General features: G+C 44.4%; 1 protein-coding gene across 2 annotated transcripts in view; it reads right to left on the reverse strand.

Moving 5' to 3' along the window:
• The window catches only part of LOC143974873 (sodium/hydrogen exchanger 9B2-like), an 82,801-nt gene that overhangs the window by 67,016 nt on the left and 360 nt on the right, over positions 1-15,425 (reverse strand). The window lies entirely within an intron of this gene.

Here is a 15,425-nt window from a genome sequence, read left to right on the forward strand (position 1 = left end):
CATAGCAGTGTGGTGCACTGCGCTTGCTGTCCAGTGACACGCGGAATTGTGCAGAGCGGTGCGATAATATGCAAACATAGATCTGTACACAACACAGAACACTATTGTTTTAGGTTTCATTGCAGTTACCTGCGTTTTTTCCAAAAGGAAAAAACATGGGTAACAGCACATAGTGTGAATAGGCCCATAAGCTTCCTACCAAATGTATAGCTATGTGAACATCTTCCTGCTGAATATGACCACTAGTAGATAAATATCATGGAAAATCTTCCATGTAACTTAACGGGCTTGCCTTCGCACAGTTCCACTAATCCTGTTATGTTTAGTGTAACAATAAACACTTTTTGAAGACACCAAAAAAGGTGTTCTGAACTGCCAATGAGAAACTGGTTTATTGCAATGGGTCTTCAGATTCCAAAAGTACTACGCGGAAGTAAAAAAAAAAAAAAAAAAAAAAAACATTGCCCAGCCAATATTAAGAGAGCACCAGGCACATGGAAACAAAAGGAGAAATCTTTGTCAGAAAGGCAGAATGTGGATCTCCAGAGTCAACTGAGCATAGGCATGCAAAAGGACCACAATGCAAGGCTTCTCAATTAATCTTGTCTAACAGCTACGGCAATGTACTTTACAGTTTCCCAATGCAAGATTTCTCAATCCTCCTCATAATATTTGTGTTTTGTTAATGATAGTTACAGAACAAATAGGTGTAGCTACTGAAAAGGTAGCGTTGATAAAATCAGCAAAGCTACTGCTCTAAAGCCTGGTACACACTACGTTTTTCTTCTTTCAATCCAGTAGGCAGAATGAAAAAATAAATAAACTGAGATCGCCGTACTAACACAAACAAACAATGTTAGAGTGACAATCTCCCCTGCTGTGCTATTGTATTCTGACAGAGGGAATGCCAGAACACACTGATCAGCACTGGCAACCATTGGCTACCACCACTAATCGGATTTCGATTTTCCAGCATTTCTGTTCGACAGAAGCCAGTCGTAAAACCAGCTTCTATAGAACAGATGGCTGTATACATGGGCCGAAAGTTTGTCGGTTCCTGTTTTCGCCCTGTGTATTACCCAGCTTAAAGCTGAGTGCCACCTAAAAGTGGAACTTCCACTTATTTGCGTCCTCCCCTGCGGTGCCACATTTGGCACCTTTCAGGAGGGAGAGGGGGAACTGTTTATAACAACAGGTCCCCCTTCCCCACTTCCAGAGACAGTGCCGTCCCTCGGAAGTTCAGCCCCCCCCCCCTCCTTCCTCTGACACTGGGCCATTTAGCAGCGTGCATGCGCAGTAGGGAACCATCTGTGAAGGCAAAAGGCAGCACTCAGAAGCCGCTCCTTTCCCCCAGGCTGAAATACCTCATTAAGGCACTTGGCTACAACAAAGGTACAATCGGGCACCTTTGGGCTCAGGTAGATAGACTTTGCTTTTCCACAACTGAGTTGTGTCTAATATACGATTTAAAAAAAGGACAGGTTTCTCAATCAGGGTTCCATAGAATAGGGTCTTGTCAATGATCTTATAGCCTAGGCCATCCTTATGTAGAGCAACAATTCTTTTTTTCAGATCCTCAGAAAGTTCTTTGCCATGAGGTGCCATGTTGAACTTCCAGTGATCAGTATGAGAGAGTGAGAGCGATAACACCAAATTTAACACACCTGCTCCCCATTCACACCTGAGTCACATGACACCGGGGAGGGAAAATACCTAATCGGGCCCAATTTGGACATTTTCACTTAGGGGTGTACTCACTTTTGTTGCCAGCAGTTTAGACATTAACCACTTAAGGACTGCCGCATGCCAATGTACGTCATCAGAATGGCATGTACAGGCACAAGCACGTACATGTACGTGCTTGCCTTCCAGCGGGTGGGGGGTCCGATCGGACCCCCTCCCGCTGGATGCGGCGGTCCGTTTCGCTTCAGGAGCGATCCGGGATGAGGGGATGGCCGTTGGTTTCTGGCCACCCCCTCTCTATCGCTCCTGGCGAATGAGAAGCTTCCTCCCGCTGTGTATAGTAAACACAGGCAGGGAGGAAGTGATGTCATTCTCCTCGGGGCGGTCTTTTTGACCGGACTACAAGGAGAACACTGAAAGTAAGTGCACCAAACACTACACTAACATGTAGGCACACAAACCCCCCCGATCGCCCCCCCCCCCTCCAGTCACAGTGTCACTGATTGCAGTGATCATTTATTTACTGATCACTGCATTTAGTGTCAGTTGTGACAGTAAAAAGTGTCAGGGCAGTTAGTGTTAGGTCCAGGGTAGCCCCCTACCACCCCCCAAATAAAGGTTTAACCCCCTGATTGCCCCTAGAGTTAAACCTTTCACCCCCTTTTGCCAGTGTCACTAAGCAATCATTTTTCTGATCGCTGCATTAGTGTCGCTAGGTAGCTAGTTATTTTTTTAGGTCATTAAGTCATAAATTTTTTTATTATATTTTTTGACTTTTAAATAAATTTGCCGCTTAAGACCGTCTGACCCGCACCATGTGGAGCTTTCTTTTTCTTTTTTCTTTTCTTTTTCTGGTCTAAAACCCACATCATCCTTCACCCCATTTTTGGGGTTACCTGTGTTGATCGTGCCACGTCTGAGCTGGATAAGAAACTACCCTGATATTCCATCCGTGAGATACATCGCATGGTTTACAGCTGTTTGGAGTTTCCTCACCATTCTGACGGACCCCCATCGATCCACTCTCTGGTCCTAGGTCAGGACCCCAAGCCTTCTAGACTCAACCGTCATACGACCGTGTGAGTCCAACACAGTTGGTAAGAGTATTTATCTATCTTTCTAATGTCTACAGACAAGCTGATTTACATGGGCATATCTGATTAGCAAGACCTCTATCTCCCTTGAAGTGGTCTAACCATCCCTGTACCAGTTACATCACGGAAGTGTTTACCCATTCTAATTGGACTTTGGTTTATATGATTATGGACTTCCCCATGTGACCATTTTCTATATACACAATTTTTTGTTTATGTGCGTGTTTATCACATTCACCATTGTAGAAGCGCTACACTATTTTTTACCTTTTGATTGTTGAACTTTGTTTGTTTTAAGTGTTGGCAGCTATCTTCTTTGTCTAAATTAGTCATAGCGCAGTGCTTTCCCCCATTTTTTCTTTAGTTATTTTTTTTAGGTTCACCGCCAGGTTTTTATAGCGCTAGGTACCCCGATATACTACCCAATAATGGTTTTAACCCCCTGATTGCCCCTAGTTAACCCTTTCACCAGAGATCACAGTATAAGTGTCACTGGTGACGCTGGTTAGCCAGTTAGTTATTTAGGTTCCCCGTCAGGTTTTTATATAGCGCCAGGGACCCCCATATACTACCTAATAAAAATTTGAACCCCCTGATTGCCCCTAGTTAACCCTTTCACCAGTGATCACCGTATAAGTGTTACGGGTGACTCTGGTTAGTTTGCTTTTTATAGCATCAGGGCACCCACCATTTATTACCCAATAAAGGTTTAACCCCCTGATCACCCGGCGGGTGATATCAATTAGGTTTTAGGGTCAGGGTCTGCGTCGCCCCAGGCAGCGCTAGGTTAGTGCCAGTACCGCTAACACCCACGCGCAAAGCATAAACCTCCCGTAGTGGTATAGAATCTGAACAGATCAATATCTGATCTGATCAGATCTATACTAGCGTCCCCAGCAGTTTAGGGTTCCAAAAAAACGCATTGTTAGCAGGATCAGCCCAGATACCTGCTAGCACCTGTGTTTTGCCCCTCCGCCCAGCCCACCCAAGTGCAGTATCGATCGATCACTGTCACTTACAAAACACTAAGCACATAACTACAGCGATCGCAGAGTCAGGCCTGATCCCTGCGATCGTTAACAGTTTTTTTTGGTAGCGTTTTATATTTAAATCTGGAAGGCAGTGCTTGGTTTTCGGGGTCCCGTACGTGGCTAGGCTCCCAAAAAGTCCCCCACATGTGGTATCCCCGTACTCGGGAGAAGCAGCAGAATTTATTTTGGGGTGTAATTTGACTTATGCCCATAGCATGTGTGAGCAATATATCATTTAGTGACAACTTTGTGCAAAAAAAAAAAAAATTGTAATATTCCTGCAACTTGTGGCAAAATATAAAATATTTCATGGACTCAACATGCCTCTCAGTAAATAGCTTGGGGTGTCTACTTTCCAAAATGGGGTCATTTGGGGGGGGGGGGGTTTGTGCTATTTTGGCATTTTATGGCCTTCAAAACTGTGATAGGTAGTGAGGAGTGAAATCAAAAATTTGCACCCTTAGAAACCCAGAAGGCAGTGATTGGTTTTCGGGGTGCCGTACGCGGCTAGACTCCCAAAAAGTCCCACATATGTGGTATCCTCATACTCAGGAGAAGCAGCAGAATATATTTTGGGGTGCAATTCCACATACAACTATGGCATGTGTGAGCAATATATCATTTAGTGACAACTTTTTGTAAACTTTTTTTTTTTTTGTGTCATTATTCAATCACTTGGGACAAAAAAAATAAAAATATTCAATGGGCTCAACATGCCCCTCAGCAATTTCCTTGGGGCGTCTACTTTTAAAAATGGGGTCATTTGGGGGGTTTGTACTGCCCTGCCATTTTAGTACCTCAAGAAATGAGATAGGCAGTCATAAATTAAAAGCTGTGTAAATTCCAGAAAATGTACTCTAGTTTGTAGACGCTATAACTTTTGCGCAAACCAATAAATATACGCTTGACATTTTTTTTTTTTTTTTTTTACTAAAGACATGTGGCTGAATACATTTTGCCCTAAATGTATGACTAAAATTGAGTTTATTCGATTTTTCTTATAACAAAAAGTAGAAAATATCTTTTTTTCTCAAACTTTTTGGTCTTTTTCCATTTATATCGCAAAAAATAAAAAATAAAATCGCAGAGGCGATCAAATACCATCAAAAGAAATCTCTATTTGTGGGATGAAAAGGATGCAAATTTCGTTTGGGTGCAATATTGTATGACCGCGCAATTACCAGTTAAAGCAGTGCAGTGCGAAATTGTAAAAAGACCTCTGGTCATTAGGCTGAAAATTGGTCCGGGGCTGAAGTGGTTAATGGCTGTGTGTTGAGTTATTTTGAGAGGACAGCAAATTTACACTGTTATACAAGCTGTACACTCACTACATTACATTGTAGCAAAGTGTAATTTCTTCAGTGTTGTCACATGAAAAGATAGAATAACATTTACAAAAATGTGGAGTGTTCATACTTGAGATACTGTATGTGTAAAGCGCTGTTTTTCTATGTATGCCACATCTTTTATTTGTCATTATATCTACAACTTACTCCTTGATAAAAAAGTTCAAGAGAGATCTAAACTAATGCTTAACTAACCCCCCCCCCCCCCCCCCCCCCTCAGTTATCCTGAGCAAAACTGCACTTTGGCCTGCTTTGCTTTGGATACAGCTGGCAATATTGAGAGTGGTTGCCACTTCAAAAGTTCGACAATCATTGGCATAAAAAAAAAAAAAAAAAACCCACACACACCGTCCCAGTCCTTGCACTTGAACTGGAACTAGGAGGTGAAAGGCTACTCATGCACATGTAGCTAGCACATAGATGACCTCTTCATTTTGGGGCAGGCTTCCCATGGCCTCATAGACTGTAATAGACCACCATTTACCTGGATGTGGCAGAGTAAACAGCAAGCAGTTACAGCCAAGACACAGAAACCTGCATACACCAAGTTGAATAGGACATCTCAGCACTTTTGTTTCTAAGGAAGCCTAAAGATTTACTAGCCTGAGGAAGCTTACAGCTCCTTATGTATCACAAGGCAAATACCTTACATCTAAAACATAAAATAGGCCTATTATATTCCGTGCAACCTGTGCTTTGTCCATACAGAATATACCCTTTTCCTTCGGGCTGCAGGATTTTCCTGTATGGTGCAGATGGATGTGTCCCCTTGCAGCACATATTTTTTCTTCAACAGCCGACACCAGCAGCTCTGAGCATACCTAAACAGTCACTGCATCTGATTTTATGCAGGTGCGATTAAAAAAAATTTCTTTATGGCTCAATCAATGTGCCTGGCTCACAACAAACTGACCAAGATTTACATCGTGTATGGGCAGCTGTCGGGACTGCCCTTGGCTCTTGACAACTAAACAGAGCAGTGACGGAACAAAAGCAATGCAAGTATTCGCTGCTGGCGAGGACTAAACTAGTGTAAACCGGAATGAGATAAAACATTCTCCCCCATACACATTATATAGCACGGATGGAGGAATCTCTCCTGCTGGCAATTTATGTAGCAGCTGCAGTACCTGCAGTTCGTCTTGCCAAAAAGTGACTGTAGCAGACAGAACGCAGTCACTGCTCAGGTGATCATTTTCCATCCGGCTTCAGCAGGAATCGGCCAAAATTCAAACCTATGGCCAGCCTGAGCTTCAAAGTAGATATAAAGTCCAACTAAGCCCCCATTCACATGTGTGAATGGTGTGCTTAGGTGTGATTTGACATGTCAAAATGTCAAATCGCAGATCGCCGCCATTACTAGTAAAAAAAAAAAAAATGAATAATAAAAATGCCATAAATCTATTCCCTATTTTGCAGACGCTATAACTTTTGCGCAAACCAGTCAATATACACTTATTGTGATTTATTTTACCAAAAATATGTAGAAGAATACATATTGGCCTAAACTGAGGAAGAAATGTTTTATTTATTTGTAATTTGGGGATATTTATTATAGCAAAAAAAAAAAAATTCTCAAAATTGTCGCTCTATTTTTGTTTACAGCGCAAAAAAATAAAAACCGTAGGAGGTGATCAAATACCACCAAAAGAAAGCTCTGTTTGTAGGAAAACAAACAAACCATAAATTGTTTGGGTACAGCGTCGCATTACTGCGCAATTGTCAATTAAAGTGACGCAGTGCCGTATCATAAAAAAGAGCATGGCCATTAAGGGGGCAAATCCTTCTGCGGCTGAAGTGGTTACATTTAAACTCCTGCAGCCTTTTACTGTGTACATGCAAAGACTGCATGGCATTTCTCTGGGCAGGTTTTCAAATGGTCGCCATCAAAATCCCATGTGACAGGGCGACAATGCTGGAACACAATGGAGAGTCACACACTGAGCATTGTCACCCCATAAGCAGGATGTGCCTTAACAAGGACCTTAATGTCAGGATCACCAGGTGTTCTTTTAATAACTACAGATTTAAAGCATTACTAAAAGGTATTTTTTTTTTTTTTTTATTCAAATAACAAACGTGTTACTTACTTGCTCTGTACAATGCCATTGCACAGGGCGACCTGTTTTGTAACGTAATTATGAGGTGACCTTGCATCTCCTCTTCTCGGGTGAAAAAAAAAAAAAAAGCCCTACATTCGGCCTGTGTGTGTGTATGTTTGGTTGGCTTCTGTCGTACATGCATGCTGGAAAACCCAGCAGCCGACTGACTCCCGATCAACGTTCTCAGCCAATGGTAGAGAGTGCTGATAGGAGTGTTCTGGCAGGGGTCCATTCCCCTGTCAGAACACAATAGCTTAGCAGGGGGGAATTACTATACTAAATTTGCATAGTACAGTGGCTCTGACTCGAGCCGATTTTTTTTTTTTTTTTTTTTTTTCAGGTTGAACGGAAAAAAATAAAAATAAATAATCGGATAGTGTGTGCCAGGCTTTAGATCTACCATCTATGTAGTGCAAAGATCTGCCTGACTGGGTACAGATTGATTGCATATGTACATATTACATCGTTTTGGTAAATCTGTGGTTGTTTGTGCAAATTTTGTAGTCCATTTAAAAGTGTATAGTAACCCTAATGCCCCATACACACATTCTGATTATCGGAAGACAGATCGTTGACATTTTGTTGTATACAACTAAGATCGAATACAACAGTGCAAAATGTGTGTAAGATTTTTGTCGTACGATTCTGGAAAAAATCTTCCGTCGAAGTGCGACTGAAAAAGTAATAAAAAAAAAAAAAGTAGTAATAATAATAATAATAATAATAAATCCAAATCACCTCCCCATAGTACAGTGTCCCTATGGTAACACTGTACTGCTCTGATTTGGTGATGGTATGTTAAAAACACCAGTGTAAGCCAGCTTTGGTGTCCCTAGGTTTGCTTGGCTTACAGTATAGGAAATGAGACAGCTATATGTAATGCTACACTAAGCTAAATTCTCTGACCACTTGTATAGAAGCACCCCTTACAGTACATTTGTTTTGATGCAATTGGTTGATTTGTGTGATACACAAGATACAATGTCTGGTATATTATCAGTACAAACGCACAAAACATCTCACACATGTCGTATCCGCAATACTCAGTAGGAGTACTAGAACATGTTTTGGGGTATAATTCTAAGTATGCCTATGCTGTGTTGAGAAAGGAGTTATTAAATTGACAACTTGTGTAGAGAATTCATTTATTTTCTTTCTGCATTTTCCAAAAAGGCATGGCAAAACAACGAAGTCTTGAAAAGACTCACAATGTCTCTTACAAATACCTTTGGGTGTTTGCTTTCCAAAAATGTGGTCATTTTGGATGTTTCCAGTGCCCTGGTGCTCCAGAGCCTCCAAAAATGTGAAAAGTAGTCAGAAAATTAGATGCGCAATTTATGCCCCTAGAAGACCTAAAAAGGTACTCCTTGGATTTTTGGGCCTCTCTATGTGACTAGGCTGTGAAAAAGTCTCACATATATGGTATTGCCATACTCGGGGGGGGGGGGGGGGCAGCAGAATGTGTTTTGGGGTGTAATTCTAAGTAAACCTATGATATATGTTAGAAATAGGGATGCACCGAAATTTCGGCCGCCGAAACATATCGGCCGAAAATGGTGTTTTCGGCAAATTGCCGAAAGGAAAATCTTGCCGATAATAGGGCCGAAAATGGGGGAGGGGCCTGTGCAGGGCTCCGCCCCCTGGTGCCGCCCATTGCACGGGTGTTTTCCTGGCTCGTCCTCCGTCCCCCCTCCTCCTTTCCTCCCGCCTGACAGTGCGGTCATCTCCGTGTGTCACCGAGCTGTGCATTGAATTTCCCGGGCGGCTGCAGTAACAATGTCCCGCCTCCTGTGACAGGCGGTACACTGATCCAATGGCGGGACATTGAATCAGCGTGACGATATTACAGGAGGCGGGACATTGTTACTGCATCCGCCCGGGAAATTCAATGCACAGCTCCGTGACACACGGAGATCACCGCACTGATCCGGGCATGGGTAAGCGGAGATGCATGTGTTACATTGGATCCTTAATACATATTTGGTGGCAGTGTGCCTTAATCATCCCTTTTTAGGACAAAGTAATAGAACTAATCAAATTGATTACAGAGACCACATTGGTACTTGATGCAACATGCTGCTTACTGCATATATCAAACTGGCCCAAAAAAATAAAAATAAAGTACAAGTCTGAAACTATCTACCTCTGGCCACTTGTGTGAATGTAGCCATGCTATATAAACCAGGTCACAGGACAAAGGCTGTACTCCCTTTATTTGCTATATAAAAAAAAAAAAATAATCTTGATTTTGACCCAGCTAGGTTTTTATCACCATGTGATAGAATGGGGAAGGGTTAAGTTATTGCTAGTAGAGGTAACGATATGAGTATTCCCAATAGAAGTCTGTTGGAACGGAACCAGGTAGCTTGCTTGGGGGGCCAGTTCACACCAGATGCAGTTCCGTGTGCTTTTTTTTTTTTTTTGCACAAAATGCATGCACAGTGTTTTCCATGTATTCCAATGGCTCTAGTTCACACCATGCAGTCAGTTTCTGCACCGGAAACTGACTGCATGGTGTGAACTAAAGCCATTGGAATACATGGAAAACACTGTGCATGTATTTTTATCAGGCAGGCTGCATCTGAGGGGAACTGGTGAGGCTGCTTTGATCTCTCCTGTACCATGTCCGCAGTCTCTGACCATCTCCTGTACCATGCCTGCAGTCTCTGACCATCTCCTGTACCATGCCTGCAGTCTCTGACCATCTCCTGTACCATGCCTGCAGTCTCTGACCATCTCCTGTACCATGCCTGCAGTCTCTGACCATCTCCTGTACCATGCCTGCAGTCTCTGACCATCTCCTGTAATATGTCCCCAGTCTCTGACCATCTGCTGTATGAAAATATTTTTTAAAAACAGTAATTTTCGGTATCGGTTTCGGTTTTCAGCCTAGTGTATTTTTCATTTTCGGTATCGGTTTCGGCACCAAAAAACCCATTCGGTGCACCCCTAGTTAGAAATATCTTATTAATTGACAATTGTGTGTAAAAACAAATATTTTTTGTTTTCATTTCTGTATCTTCCAAAAACTTGTCCACCCTTACCTGACAAATCCCCAAAAAATCCGGCTACCACTTCTATGAATTACACAATATATCTAAATGGAGGGAGCCTATCATCCACCTGATCCCCATTCAGAGACTGTCAATTATAAAAGCTGTGACTTCTATATATGATGGATCTGGCAGGAAAGGGGCGAGCACAGTCAAGCTCTCTTGGTGAGTGCTCCCGACAGCCCTTTAGCTGTATTAAGTTGACCATACATGGATCAAAATTCAGCCAGTTAAGCAGAGACCAGATGAATTTCAATCCATGTATGGGCTATCTGATTGTACAGAAGCCAATCAATAGACTTGTGTACAGACAGCCTGTTGGGTTCTTCTCGAACAATCAGTGTCGGGGGGAGAGATTTAAGCATATATTTGAATGTGTGAATGGGAGAACTGGCAGTTTTCTTAATTCAACACACTGGTTAAATACTGTATTTATTGGCATATAACACTAGCTTTTTCACCATGAAAATCGGGTGCAAATAGCGCGTGTGAGTTTTACGCCAATACTTAAATTTTAGCTGCCTTGAAGGGGACGGGACGGGACGAGCGCCATCAGATTACATACAGTGAGAATCTCCAGTTTACCGTATATACTCGAGTATAAGCCGAGATTTTCAGCCTCTTTTTTGAGGCTGAAAGTGCCCCCCTCGGCTTATACTCGAGTCACCGCTGTCTGACTGCCCGAACAGCGTGTCGAGCAGACAGACAGCGGCCATTCTACCTTTCAAAAGCCGCGCCTCCGCCTCCGCCTCCGCCTGTGATAGGCGGAACACTCAATTTCCCAGCAGTCAGTGTTCCGCCTATCACGGACATCGGCTCATCCTCGGATGAGCCGATGTCCGTGATAGGCGGAACACTGACTGCTGGGAAATTGAGTGTTCCGCCTATCACAGGCGGAGGCGGAGGCGCGGCTTTTGAACAGGGGAATGGCCGCCAGGGCGCCGACGAAGAGCGGCGATCCTGGCATGGGACGACACGGAGGCTCAGGAAGGGACGACACGGAGGCTCGGGACGGGACGACACGGAGGCTCGGGACGGGACGACACGGAGGCTCGGGACGGGACGACACGGAGGCTCGGGACGGGACGACACGGAGGCTCGGGACGGGACCGCTCGGGACACAGGTAGGCTGGACACACAAGGCTGCACGGACACACACACACACACACACACACACACACACACGGATGGATGGACACACACACACACAGGGATGGATGGATGGATGGACACACACACACACACACACACACACAGGGATGGATGGATGGATGGACGCACACACACACAGGGATGGATGGACGGACACACACACAGGGATGGATGGATGGACACACACACAGGGATGGATGGATGGACACACACACAGGGATGGATGGATGGACACACACACAGGGATGGATGGATGGACACACACACAGGGATGGATGGATGGACACACACACAGGGATGGACACACACACAGGGATGGACGGACACACAGGGATGGACGGACACACACAGGGATGGACAGGCATATCTCACCCTCGGCTTATACACGAGTCAATAGGTTTCCCAGTTTTTTGGGGGTAAATTGGGGGCCTCGGCTTATACTCGGGTCGGCCTATACTCGAGTATATACGGTACTTGGCGGCCTCTGTAATAGGAAGTCCCATCTCCTAGGCCGCCATTGGACTACTGTTCTGTCTATCATAGGAGATTCTCACTGTATGTAATCTGTCGGTGCTCGTCCCACCCCCCTCTCTGTCCCCTCTAGGCTGCAGAGGGGCATCGATGGCAAAGGCGAGGCTGCTGCATTGATGTGGACTGATGAGGCTGCAGATGGGCATTGATCAGGTTGCATTGATGGCAATGGTTAGGCTGCAGATGGGCATTGACCCTCATTTTGCTTCAAAGTTCCTTATTTAAAATGCAAGTTTTTTTTCCTGAAACTTTCCTCTTAAAATGTGCGTGTTATACTCCGATAAATAAGGTAATAATAAATGTGTAATGTGTGGGATGCCACCAAACACAAGGGATACATCATACTAACTGTAAGCTATATCACTTGTGCTGACTTTTATGTTTTTCAGGCAATTTTAGGATTTTCAGATTTAGAGGCAAAAAACGCCCTCCCCAAACAAACACCAGCACTTTCAGGAGATGAACGTGTGGCAGAAAAAACCCCGAGGGCCAGTTCACACCATAGAAATGCAGTTTGCATGCATTCCAGGTGCTTTTCTGCATGCGTGTTTTTGGCACATTTTTTCTGTGTTACAGTGCATTTTTGATGCAGTCCTGTGCATTTTTTTCCCCTTTTTCTTCTTGACCTTAAATAAGCATTTTACAGCGTTCCAGTACAGTGCAGGAAAAATGCAGCATGTTCTACTTTTTTCTGGAACTGGAACGCACTGGAACTGCAAGCACCGGTGTGAACTATGTCATTGAAAATAACATAACCTACTTTTTTGAAGCAGAAAAAAATAAATGCACTGCACTGCATGCGGTGTGAACTGCCCCTGAATGTACCCAAATATGGCTAAACACGCCTAAATGCTAAGTGTGTTTAGCACCTGAGCATTCATTCCAATTGCCGGAATAAAATTTGTATTTTGACCAATACATGAACATGAACACCCAAATGCTTGATGTGCCAAACGCATTTGAAAAACAGGGCTTTAGAATGTTTTTTTTAAGCTACTTTTTGACGCCGCGATCGGTGGTGTGGTATGTCAGTCGTGTCTGACAGGTGCGAGTAGAGGAGAGCCGATCAGCGGCTCTCTTGACGGGGGGGGGGTGCACTGATTGTTTATCAGCACAGCCCCCTCTAAGATGCCCACACTAGACCACCAGGAAAGCTCCCAGCATGTGGATGGCCAGGTACATCCCCCATGGCCATCCACATGTAAAAAAAAAAAATGCCCAAAATATGCCAATCAGTGCCCACAAATGGGCACTGACTGGCACCTCATAATTACGTTACAAAACAGGGATGCCCAGCAGTGCCACCCATCAGTGTCACCCAGTATCCATCTGTGCCCATCCCTGCCACCTATCAGTGCCACCCATAAGTATGCATCAGTGCCACCTATCAGTGCACATCATCAGTGCCCGTGACTGAAGAAAAACGTACTTATTTACAAAAAAAAACTAAAAGAAACAAAGAAAAACGTGGTTTTTTTTGCTAAATTTGTAGTCGTTTTTTATTTGTTGCGCAGAAAATAAAAAACGTAGAGGTGATCAAATACCACCAAAAGAAAGCTCTATTTGTGGGAACAAAATGCTAAAAAAAATTTTTTAGGTACAGTGTTGTATGACCAGGCAATTGTCATTCAAATTGGTATTGAAGTGGTTATTAAAGGGCAAGTTCACCTTTACAGAAAAATCTGTAAGGTGAACTTACACAGGATCCCCTCCTCGCCTGCAGCATGGCGATATCCCGTTCTGAGCCCTGCTATCGCCGCCTCACTGGACCGGGCTTAGACATCCCCTCGAGTTAATCTCCAAAATGCCCCCCCATCAGTAGGAACGTTTCGGAGCATTCTTATTGGTTGGTGCCGTCACATGGGCGACAATGACCAATCAGATCCCATGTAGCCCGTCCTGTCAGCAGGGAAGAAGTTGCAATGGTCTCAAACTGGTGGCCCTCCAGCTGTTGCAAAACTACAAATCCCATAACGCCTCTGCCTGTGGGAGTCATGGTTGTAACTATCAGCCTTGCAATGGCTCATGGGACTTGTAGTTTTGCAACAGCTGGAGGGACGCCAGTTTGAGACCCCTAGTAGAGAAAATGCAGAGGGGATTTCTAAGCCCCGGTCCAGTGAGGCAGCGATAGCAGGGCTCAAAAGGGGTGATTGCTGCACTGCAGGTCAGCTGGACTGGGGGGGCTGGTGAGGAGGGGGGTCCTGTGTTAGTCAGATTTTTCTGTAAAGGTGAACTTGCACTTTAAAGCAGGGGTGCCCAACCTTTTGAGGAGCGAGGGCCACTTTATCGACTTGGTAACCGGTCACGGGCCACAATGAGCGTAGGGGGAATGGCAGGTCTGTGTCCACTCTGCAAATGTAGAGCAGACACGGAGGCAGCCCGCTCAACCCTAAGGGCCCTCCGATCTGCCCAGGAGGAAGGGGACAAATCCCCTTCTGTTTCTTTTTTGAAGGAGATCAGATTGCAGATGGGCGGGTGTAAGCAGACACGAGTCTGTTTACATCTGCAGCTCTATAGAGGTGAATGGAGGGTCCATTTGAGTCCATCTGAAAAACAGACAGGCAGACCCAATTGAACGGATTGGTGTAAAAGGGGCCTAAGGCTGCTTTCACACTGATGCACAGCAGTTTACCTGCATCTCAACTGACATCAATCTTCACTTCTTCCTCAGGATTCCTGCAGCTGGCTGGTACTGGTGGCTGCTGTCCCAGATTGTGGTTTCCTGTGTCCCGACCATCCCCAAGCATAACTGTGACAGAAGCATGCAGTTGCAGTAGAGAGCAGAGCCAATGCAGTGATCTGGGCTTGCCGACCCGCCATCTCAGAGCAAGACATGGCGGGCCACATCGGAGGGCGCTGCGGGCCACATATGTCCCGTGGGCCAGTGGTTGGGCACCCTGCTGTCCCCTATGGAAAATATAGGGTATAGATGTTTGTCACCATTTCACAAGCACAGGCAATGTAACCTCTTCCCACCGGCCTCTTGGTGGCTGGGCTTCAACACCAAGAGGCCATATATATGTGGCCCTATGCAAACACAAAACTACGCTGAAAGTGCAAGCTCCTGATGCAAACTTGCTCTCAATCACAGCACTCACAGGCTTGACATGTTGGGTGTCTCAACCTCATCTTTTATGTGGGTAAAATGTTGTACTAAATATTATTGCACATACAAAAATAAAGGGTTAAATGTTGTACTATTCTACATGAAATAACATTATTGTATGTGTTAAAGACATTTTGCACTTGCACTAGTATCTTGGAATTAAAACCACCACAATTTTATTCTCCAGGGTGTCCGTTTCAGAAAATAAAAACTGTTTTTTTGGGGGGGGGGGGGAGGGGGTTTTAAGTAATTTTCAGGCCTAAAAATTAATTTTTCTAAACATGTGCAAAAAATAAAAAATAAAAGGGGGGGGGGGGGGCTCTGGTA

This window comes from Lithobates pipiens, unplaced genomic scaffold, assembly GCF_037356315.1.
Source record: "Lithobates pipiens isolate NorthernLeopardFrog02 unplaced genomic scaffold, aLitPip1_a1.2 Scaffold_13, whole genome shotgun sequence".
Taxonomy (NCBI): Eukaryota; Metazoa; Chordata; class Amphibia; order Anura; family Ranidae; genus Lithobates; species Lithobates pipiens.